We start from the raw sequence: 8,721 nt of genomic DNA, 5'->3' as shown, positions 1-8,721 counted from the left end.
AAAACAAACAAACCTTGTTCTAAAACAAACAAACAAATTTTAACTAAATTACGAAATTGACTGTCCTGACAAATAGTTGTAGATAAACTGCAGTTAGATTATAACCACTAAAAGGCAGTTGAATATATTAGTTTGTAACCCTACATGCTCTTAAAACTAGCTTTTGAGTAAGTAGTCTGACCTAAGTTTCCACCAAAGAAGATTATCAGAAATCACCTTGCTTTAAAAGTGCAACAAATATCCTATTCTGATGATGTTTATGCTTTGTTACAAACAGAGTCATATTTAAATGGCTGCTTAAAACGTACTAGTAATCAGAAAATCGGACCAGTAACTATTTAGGTGTCTTGAACAACTGAAACACAATAATGAATGAGGTGAAGAAAATATTCTTCACAGAAAAAGCAGCCAATTCACCAATTTCATTTAGAGCCAAGGAAGAACCTTGCCAGATATACATATGCCTTAAGGAAGTTTAATAGCAAAGAATACCGCAAAGCTTGAACTCTTGTATTGGAAATAGGCTGTTATCATCAAACTAAATGAATAGATCTCGCTTGAAGCTTTCCAACAACATATTGTGATTTGTGACACAATTACTCTACAAGAAAATGCGTTTTTTTTACAATTTTTGATAAAGCTGATCAAAGTATAGAAATTCTATAATACAAACTACCCAATAGTCTAGAAAACACTAAAGAATTTAGTTTAGTTTGCCCAGAAGATGGGAGCACAGTTATTAGCAACTTTTATGGCTTAATGAATGTAACACGGGGAGAAGTGCACCATTTATGATGCCGCGAATCACTCGATCAAAAGTACTCATACTGGCATATTTATGTGAGGACATATAAGAACCTTAATAGACGAATTATCCCAATTAGACCGCACTAAGTAAACAACAAATTTTTTCCCAACTACTGGCTTGAGTTCATTCTAAGTACATTTTAACATAGTACAAGTATGGAGGTCCTTGCTTCACAAAGTTAACTGTAAAAATGAATTAGTGTTTATCACCCAAAAGAATGCTAAGTATGAACATCCTATATTCATGGAGAATTCCAACAGTCTATGTGGGTGGCTACCTGTTTACAAATATATACACGGTATATCGGTTTAAAAGTGAAGAATGCGTCGACTGGCCAGAACTACTTAATGAAATATATTTGTCTTAAATCAATCAAGCAGTATTCTCGGGGATTTGAACGACTCAAACATCTACTATCACTTGGCTCGAGCAAATCCCTCTAGTTGGTGGTAGGCTTCTGTTCTCATCATCACTACTAAATCCCAGCTGTGGAATTTGTTTCACTATAATTATGGTAAATGAGGAGCGTACTGTGACAGCTGAGAAGAAATCTTATGAAAGTGCTATGAGAGTGGGTAGGTCCAAAGAGGTGATCGGGTCGAACTTCAGTCATTAAGCAATCAGAAGACACTGGTAATACTCATCCAATAAAAAGAAAATCTGTATAAAATGGATTTAACAACATGGGTGGTTTACAGTGCTTAGGTAGACTAAATGTTTGAAAGATGGTATCTATAAACATCATCAGTTATAGTGAATATAAAGTGGAAGGTGAGCATTTACAGGACACGTGTTGATTTTGGGAAGCTCAACTGACCAATCCTAGCAGATTTCTTTCCCTGAAAATGTACAAGCGTTTAAGTAAACTAGTAAGACCACAGTGGCTTCACACATAAGGTCTAATAGGTGACTTCTGGCAGGTGGAACAGGTAGTTTGTGTCATTCTTATGCTGCTATCGAGCGTCTAAGTAAACTAGTAAGAGCACAGTGGCTTCACACATAAGGTATAATAGCTGACTTCTGGTGGGTGGAACAGGTAGTTTGTGCCACTCTTATGCTGCTATCGGCTTTCATGGCTAATCTTCCACAATCATGTTTGACTTAAACGTTCATAATCTTCTTTCAAGCAAGTATTATTTGGAATGGCTATTAACTTTCAAGTTACAGAATTACTAGATACATAAATCTTTCTGGAATGTAATTATGCTCTAAAACTTGTAATAAAGGCTTTCATTATGGCAAAACTGATAAGTGTTTCTAATGATCAATAAAAAAATTAAATTAAATTCTGATTTTTAATTTCAGATCAGCACCTTCTTTTTGATTCTTTGCCGTCTCAGATTGACTCAGAAGGTTTTCAAAAACGCTGCAAAAGATCAGTAGGTTACTTCATCCACATAAAAACCAAAAAAAACAGAACATTCGTATTGAATTCATTTGGGGATATCTCATTTAACTCCTGAAACTTCTCAGAAACTTAGTATGTCCAAAATGGAATCAAATTGAATATATAAAGTACTTTACTTGTGCAAAAAATACATCTTGGATCAGCTCTCATAATCTTCTTTCAAGCAAGTATTATTTGAAATGGCTATTAACTTTCAAGATACAGAATTACTAGATACATAAATCTTTCTGGAATGTAATTATGCTCTAAAACTCGTAATAAAGGCTTTCATTATGGCAAAACTGATAAGTTTTTCTAATGATCAATAGAAAAATTAAATTTTAAGAATCTTTTGATTTGATACACCAAAAGTAGGACTAGCTAGTTATAAGAAATACAGGCTGTTAAACTATATTTATGACCAGACGCACATCTGAAGTCCCAAATTAATTGTTCGAAAGTTGAAGATGGAGTAGGGAGCAAAATTTGGCCTAAGAATGAATAAACAACAATATGAAGAACAGCAACGAAAAATAGAATTAGGAAAAGTATGACAGCATTAGTTCCAATACGGGAAACCAGAAGTGACGGATTGTCAACTGTATCAAAATATGTGAAAGCAGAAAATACACACAAACTCATTCGGAAATTGCTGGTCTTCTGAATCCTAAAAAAAAATATCTATAAACCTTGAACTCTTTTGCGCAAATGGATACCAGTAATTATAATAGGCTCTGCTAATTCTCAAACAGATATTTTACTGGCCTGGCTTCACATATACAGTTTGGGCTAAAATGTTTGCATATTCTGTCACAAATAAAATCATTATTATTAAGACGGAATACAAATACACGTAGCTCTGTCAAACTGAGAAATGCATGTTATATTAAACACTTACATATGTAATTTGTATAACGAGACAGGTTCTATGGATATCATGAACGATTTATTAGTACAGCAAACAATTTTATCAGACACCTGCAGAAAGATGTGTAATCTAACAGTTCACCCATCACAAAAAACCCTATCAAACATATATAATGACAAAATATATCATCAAATTATTATAGATAGCGTCTTTAACCTTATATCAGTTCATATTAAACATTCAGTACTTTGTTGGTCCTCCTCATACTATAATAACCTCCGCAAAGCGACGTGGCATGCTGTCGATGAGGTTATTTAGTTCATCCAGGCTTGTTACTAGAAGGCGCTGCAACTCAGCTACAGTAGCTGGTTTAGAGTAGTGGTTAGGCATCTTTCGGCTCAGTTCTGCCTAACAGTTCTCATTGGGATTAAAATCTGGAGTTTTTGCTGACAATGGCAATCTTGTAACGTCCTCCTGATCGAGATAATCCTGTACAATATGCGCACTGTGGGCAGTGGCATTGTCATCCTGGAACACAAAGTTATTGCCAAACTTTGTCCTAGCATATGGCAGAAATATCATCCCCATGTGATGCTTGTAGGAGGCGCCATTGACGTTTCCCTGGAGGGTACGAACAGCAGTTTTTCTACCATGGTGAATAGCTGCCCAAATATGTACTGTACCACCTCCTGCATATTCCCTGTGGGAAAGACAGTCTTTCCTCACCTGTTCTCTAGTACAAACGATGAACACGAATCCTACCATCAGCTTTAACAAGTCGAAAACAGGACTCAGCTGAAAAGATGACATGTAGTCAGTGTCCTAACTGTAAGTTTGCGTTCTGTCCCATATCTTGCCCAAGTAATATGGTGATGGTGGTGGATTCTGGTTAATATCGGTTTGCAGATAATTCTTCTTACAAAATAACCTTGTTTGGTTAGTCTCTTATTCATTGGTCTTCTGGATATCCTGGAATGAATGTGTTCATGCCTTTCCTGTCATAAAGTGATTGCAAGACTTCTTTCGACCTTCACGTGTTATCCTGATCATAATACGGTCATCTCGGGCAGTAGTTTTTCGGCGTCTATCAGTAAACTTTCCTGTAGTCCGGTGACGTTTCAGGATTCTGGATACAGTACACTGGGGGTAAGCTACTGTTCTGGCAATGTCCGTTTTCTTCCTACTATTTCAGGATAGTCAAACAATATGACGTCCTATAACTTCTGTCATGTGACGAGGCATGACTGTGCATCAAGTACAGAGAAACTGTCTAAACAAAATGTTGATCTGTTTCGAAAAAGATTATACTATAAGTACATCCTTTTATACAAAACAGGTGTGTATGTGTGTTTTGACGAACAAATACCCAAAACAACTTATAAGACCAGAATAACAACTCATATATGTTTGTCCGATCATACTCTACCTTCTCTGTTACTACTCGGACATTTACTCAATAACTACCCCATGCATGTAGACAATAACATCAATATAGAACAGTATGCAAACATTTTGGTCAAGACTGTAGGTTGGTTTAAACACTGTACATTTTTTACGAAAATAAAAACAGCTTTAAAGGCAACAAAACAAGAACAATTGAATCGCAAATAACTTTGAGTTTTATTTACAAATAATTAATGACCCATTAATTCTAGCATCCAGAAGCAACTAATATACGAGGTGTCTATAAATGGTTGTAAGTTTTTAAAAAACGTAATCACTTTTAAATAAAGAAAATTAAACATAGAGGCACATTTAAGAAAAATAAGTGGGATGTTTCACAGCTTATGATTTTAGGAAGACAATTTCACCTGTCACTCTAATGTTTACAGAGAAATGTATTCAAGAACCTATAATTCGTTTCAAAATCATTTTGTACAAAGCCCATTGGTTTTGTCACATCATAGATTAAAAATCAACAACCTGGCCTAATCACGCATTCGATCAGCTATTAGTTTTTTTTTTAATTGTATGTGATTTTGCACCTCTCTGTTTGTACAAGACAACTTGACTGGTTCTACTTGGCGTTCTGGTGATGGTCAATTAAGTCGTTAGGGAGCTCGACTCGCAATCTGCGTGTCGCGGATTTGACTCTCCGTCACATCAAACATACTCGTCCTTTCAGCCGTGGGGGAGTTATAAAGTGCGATCAATCCCACTATTCGTTGGTAAAAGAGTAGCCCAAGAGTTGGCGGTGGGTGGTGATGATTAGCTGCCTTCCCTTTAGTCTTACACTGCTAAATTAGGGATGGCTAGCGGAGATAGCCCTCGTGTAGCTTTGAGAATATTTTTAAACATAATTATATTAAGATGTCTGAGATTAGTTATTTGAAAGGAAGGAAAAGAACCCATGAAAAATACCATGGATAAACTTTTTCAATAATCCCTTTGACGTGAAAGAGTAAAGAGAACCTTAATTAATAGCGATGTGGATCAAATTAGTCTTCTTACTTCGTTGACTGTTTGTCTGAATTTCGCGAAAAGCTACACGAAGACTATCAGCGCTAGACGTCCTACATTTTGAAGTGATAAATTAGAGGGAAGGCAACTCTTAGACTACTCTTGTCAAACCGAATTGCTGGTTTTGATCATCACTCTTATAACGCACCCATGTCTATGTTCTCAAAGTGCAAAGAATATATATATTTTTTCCCTTTTTTTTATGGCGATGGCCAACGAACCACAGAGCTTCAAATCCACAGTCAGGCGCGCTAACCACTGGGCTTGACTTGACCCTCCTTCAGTGAACTGTCCAACAATGTCAAAGATCAAGTACATAATAACTAAAACATTATACTACCGTGACTTCAGACCGGATATCAAGAAACAGTCTTAATGTCCACATTAGGCCCAAACATGCCATATTTAACCAGTGTAGTCAATAAAAGACACTAGTGTGAACTCCCTATTAATCCACAATTTTACAAACATCGTGATTTACAAACATCTTTTATGACTTACCATACAAAAAAAGAAAAACCCCAAGATAACATGCTTGACCAATCTTACTGAAATATACTGCCAAGAGTTTAAAACTTATTATAAACCAAACACTTGTCTATATTAATTGTAGTTTGCCCTTTCCTTAACAACTAGCTTAGAATATATATATTTGACTATGTAGTTTAGCAAAATCTGGCTTGAATAAAAACTGGTTTTCACGTTGTTGGTTTCACATTCTTTATTTAACGAATTATAATGGAAGTTTACTTTCTTTACGTAACTTAAAGAACAGTCACGGATTCTGTACAAAGTTCTAAGTCTAGTATGTGTTTAAATATTAGATAGTCAGTCAGACAGCTTTTTCTCTCTCAGTGTGAGCGCGTAAGGGAAAAATTGTGTAAACGTGCAGTAACGATTATGCTATACGAGAAATTATAAGCTTGCCTTGAGAAGGTAGATAGTTTATGCACAGTGATTAATATAAGAATTTTTTGAATTTCTGCGTTTCGCTGTGATTTTGGTTGTTACTACGACATTTAAATAGATTTGTTTGGAGATAGCTCTTGATTGGCTGTTCACTAACGTGTAAAGTTCAAATAGTACTTTTGCGATAAAGAAACGTCTCAACAACCAAACGGCTTGCTTAATATAGTGTATTAATTAATATTTCCAGTAGGCTTCTCTAAGAAAACTTTCAATTTTAGTGCTGTGTTTTCTACTGGACGTCACCTTGCATTGAAACACGTTCATATTTAAAGTTTTATTTTGACATCCGAAGAGAAACTGAAAATTTTTCAACTTGTACCGTATATTATGCGCACGTGATCTAAACGGTCAAGTCAGATACCCCAACAATTCAGATATAACTCTTCTTGATTTTGAACAACTGACTAGAATGAAGTCAACCAATCAGTATACCTAAAATAATTGAATACATCCACCATTATGTCTCGAACTTCCAGACTATTCGATTTTCAACCTTTAACGCTAATAATAATAAGCCACTCTTGGCACCCTTTACGAAGATGATTAGCACATATATAGCATACATCTGTATTTATATCCTGAAATACATCAACTATCTTATAATGAAATACTCACGTCTTAAAACAATAGATGTTTATAGTTACTACTGGCATACAGAGTAGAAAGTTACCAACAATGATTTATTTATATTATTTTATGTAGATTCTTATTTTCAATTGATAACTGGAACCATTAAGATAATAACCTGAAAACAACAACAAAAAGCCAGCAACAGATGTTAGCTCTAGTTAGCCGTAAGCACACTAATGACATTGGCCCGGCATAAGTGGTATAAGGAAAACATTTATTGCTAAATAAAAAACTGTGTAAGGCTGGCTACTGAACTTGAAAAAAAGGAACCAAACAAGATAGGGATGGAAGTGAACATATCACTTGATCGGCTAATGACCACATAGCAGACTAAGCCGTCTCAATTTTACATTGATAACAAAACCCCTACATTACTGGCTTCCTCACTGGCAAAACAAAGAGAACCAGAAGTTCCAATCTTTAAAACGTTACTTTGTTGTAAAATACTCATAAAAGTAGGATTCTAAAGTTAACTAAAGGAAAGGTATAATGATGAAACTGAGATTCTATTCAAATACCAAGCTTTCGATAGACAAAGTGGAAGCCAGTAATGTAGAGATTTTGTTCTCCTTGTAAAGTCGAGACAACTTAATCTGCTATGTGGCCATTAGCCAATCAAGTGATATGTTCATCTCCAATCTATCTTGTTTGGTTCCTTTTTTTCAAGTCCAATAGCTAGCCCTACATAGCTTTTTTGTTTGGAGATAAGTTTTTCTTTCGTTTGCTTTATAGCTCATTTTGTTTGTAACACATAATTCAACATTATTTACAGTTCTCTCTATTACTGTACAAATAGTGTTGTAAGTGACATTATAGTAACTAATGTTTTGGATACGATTATTAAAATATGAAATACAAGCTGAGGTACCTGTCATTTCTCCAGGCCATAAGCTTAATAAAATGTGAGGGTGAATACTATGATAAATAACACAAAAATCATAACTTTCACACAATTTCGATGACGAGGAACCCACTTTGAGACAAATAATGGTTGGAGACGGCTTGAATGGGTAATGAAGAAAAACGTTAATATAAATTTAACATAACAGCAAATTAACAACGTTTCGACAAGGTTATTACAATATTCATTATTACCTCACCAAAAGTTTTGTATAGCTTTAAGAACTCAATATTCATATACTTAAAACATGATATACACTGTGCAATGGTCAGGGTGACTTTGCCGGAAGAGGTAGTGGCCAAAATAGTGGTGCTTTCTATCACCCACTTTCAACACCCAGCTCTTAATGTCGATCCACAGTGGCTCACACAATTAATTAATAGACGGTAGTTGGCCGCAGGAGTGTCTCACGGGCCGAAGTTGAAAGGCCACGGGTCAAAGTAGGAAGTCAGTATAACTCAAAGAACGGCTTGTCATATTATGCGGCTATTGGATTAGAAACTTCAGCTGAGGTTATCTATTATTGCAATAGTGACGGCAATTTTTCTCATTGCATTCCTCCATAGAGAGTGCTAGCACATTTTCTAAGATATGTAAGACGTTTGTGTGCCTTCTCCCCAGACTGTGTGTATGTTGTGTTATAGAAAATTTACTTAATAAAGGCGCCATCTATGAATATAGTTAACGTTAAATTTAAT

This window comes from Limulus polyphemus, unplaced genomic scaffold (genome assembly GCF_000517525.1).
Source record: "Limulus polyphemus unplaced genomic scaffold, Limulus_polyphemus-2.1.2 Scaffold2990, whole genome shotgun sequence".
Classification (NCBI taxonomy): Eukaryota; Metazoa; Arthropoda; class Merostomata; order Xiphosura; family Limulidae; genus Limulus; species Limulus polyphemus.
Note: the sequence above shows the minus strand (reverse complement) of the source record.